This window comes from Zingiber officinale, chromosome 6A, assembly GCF_018446385.1.
Source record: "Zingiber officinale cultivar Zhangliang chromosome 6A, Zo_v1.1, whole genome shotgun sequence".
NCBI classification, from domain to species: Eukaryota; Viridiplantae; Streptophyta; class Magnoliopsida; order Zingiberales; family Zingiberaceae; genus Zingiber; species Zingiber officinale.
The window spans coordinates 48,761,569-48,764,696 of NC_055997.1; positions in this window are offsets into that span (position 1 = coordinate 48,761,569).

Consider the following 3,128-nt stretch of genomic DNA (forward strand, 5'->3'; position numbering starts at 1 on the left):
TTCTCTACGTGTCTAGACATTGCTCAGGGCACAGTTAAGACATGTTTGTGCTACCTTGCCTTTCACTCTAAAATAGTGTGTTACTCGATTTAAATCAAAAGGTTAAATTAAACAAATGAATATTCACTTTGGTTTAGTTTTTCTCCGAATCCATTTACTTCGATCTGGCTTCACTGAGAATAACGTTTTGATTCGATTTTCATTTATTTTATTGCAAATTAATTTATTTTTTGACACATGATAATGTGTATTTATTTTACTAAAAAAGGATGTTCAAAATTAATAATTATATGAACAAACTGAGGTTAATTGGTTTCGTTTCAAATTCTTATTAAGTGTCCATGTTATCAATTTTTTTCCCAATAGATTAGTGTATAATTAATGATTTTTTTTCTGGGGATAAAGTAGCAAATTTCATTGGATAATTATATTAATTAGTGTTCTTTGTTATGCTATGGCCTATAGAGAACCTACCTATCTGTAGAGATGCTGAAGCCAAGCTATAGAAGTGGAAAGCTTCCAAGTCTTAATCAAGATTAGTGAACATCTGTGTGTTTAGGATTATATATATGAACGATCTCTTCCCTTTTAATCTAAATCATTGTGTTTGGTTTAGAGAATAGACAAGGGAAAAATGATTATGCATAGGGATAGAGTAACAATAGAATATGTATTATTTTGCTTGATTAATAAGAAGGAAATTGAGAAGATATGTATTCTTATGCTTGGCTAGTAGGATTAGGGAAATTGAGAACATGTGTGCGTTTAGGATTAGGGAAGAAATAGATTTAAAAAGAATAAAGTACTTGTATAATTAAACTATTATATAATCGCACATCAATACTTAATTATTGAAATTTAATCCGAATTGAAGTTAGTTGGACATTCAAGATCACCATAAGTATGCATCTAAATTACTAAGCCATTATTTTGTCAAAAAACATTATATACATATTCAAAGAAAATTTAATATAATATTTTCCTAATGGTATATAAATAATATCAAAATATGTGCAAACAAAACTATACTATTGGACTTAGTATTCTAAGTTGCCCTAGGACTATGGTGTAACAGTAAAGGTTAAATTTTGTTATGGTGTATTTGTAGAGTTTTTTTTTCAAATGAGATTTGTAATTAAGGGATGTTGGACTTTTAGACCGCTTGTCGTAAGTACTTCCCGATTAACCCTGATAATCGATGGGAAACTTTTATGGGGTCAAATTGATCATCCCAGACTCGATTTTATCTCGCCTAATTAAGTTTTTTTTATTTAACTTCAAGTTTAAAGATGAATTTTATACATTATATCTTGTTATATATAGGTCATTCTTTTATTCTAGTTGGAGATTTCTTCTTATGAATGCTTTGATAGAGAGAGCGCAGTTTGAATGTTGGAGGCTTTAACTGAAACAAACTGGATGCAGGAAATTAGTGCATTCTTAACCAGCAATTGGCAAGGTTACAAACATTTTTACATCAAATAGGCTCTTTGAGGAAACTTGTAAATCGATTTAATGGCATGTGATCCTATCTGAAAGCTGGAGAGATGGTGGGTTGGTGCCGATGACCAAATAGTTGACTAGAACAAGACTTTTCCCTTCTTGGAGAGGTTTCCTTGCGATCCTGCATACACGCCGACGATTCGACAGAGGGTTAGTGACCAAAAATTAGGGAAGGTGGTCCCTGGGAAGAGCCTCCGACACTCAACTTAGTACGACCCTGGAGGAATGAAGAATTGCAAAGAAAAGTGTTCGCGTGAGAATAAGGTTCAGATGATGTAAATTGCGTATGCCGCCAATGGAGAGGACCCCCCTTTATGTATCACCTCTCATAACCTTCGTCTCCGTGATTATGAGGTGGCATTGTGTGTAGGAATTTGTTAGTTTATTGTGTAACGAGTATCTAAAGAATCTTTTATCTACTCACATATGTACCTCTTTTGTCGTTTATGATTTAGGCCTTTGATGAAGCCGTTGAAGGAATATGCTGTCATAAATGGCTGACTGATGAGAAATAAGATAACCTCTGAAGGAGGTCCCAAAGGAATATTCCCTGACAATTCTGACAGGTTGTTAAAATGTTGTCTGTTGTTTGTCTCCTAAATATATCTCGACTAGCTAACAAGGCTGATCTCTCTTATGTTTGTCCTTGCATTAAGCTTCTTTGGTATGTATTGAATGCTATCATAAACTTGGTCAAAGATTCATATGATACACTGAGCATGCTAGAAATCCATTTAAGCAACCCTCTGATAAACTCTGTGTACTAAAGATCCATTTGGAAGTAAGTATGCAACTAAGTTTTTTTTTTAATTTTGGCCGGCTTTATGGCCGGTCGTGCATGAAGAGCTTTATAAAGTTAACTACCTTGAACCTGCCCGGTCTTTCATCTGATAAGACATATACAGAAAGATTTATAAGGCTACAGGTTTTGAGCCCGACCGACCTGTCTTTTGGTCGGGCGTACACGGATAAATTTATGAGGTTAAGTGCTTTAGGCCTGGTTGGTCTTTCATCCTGCCAGGCATACATAGAGATTTATGAAGTTAAGTACTTTAAACTCTACCAGTCTTTCATCCGGCCGAGCGCACATAGAGATTTATGAGGCTAAGTGCTTTAGGTCCGACCGACATTTCATCTAGCCAGGCGCACATAGAGATTTATGAGGCTAAGTGCTTTAGGCCCGACTGGTAGGTATTTCATTTAGTCGGGCGCATATAGAGATTTATGAGGCTTAGTGCCTTATACCTGGTCGATCTTTCATCCGGCCGGACGCACATAGAGATTTATGAGGCTAAATGCTTTAGGCCTGACTGGTCTTTCATCCGGCCAAGCGCACATAGAGATTTATGAGGCTAAGTGCTTTAGACTAGGCCGATCTTTCATCCGGTCGGGTGTTTATAGAGCTTTATGAGGCTAAGTGCTTTAGGCCCTGTCGGTCTTTCATCCAGTCAGATGCATATAGAGATTTATGAGGCTAAGTGCTTTAGGCTCGATCGGTCTTTCATCCGGCTGGGCACACAGAGATTTATGAGGCTAAGTACTTTAGACCCGATCAGTCTTTCATCCGACCAGATGCATATAGAGATTTATAAGGCTAAGTGTTTTAGACTCGACCGATTTTTCAT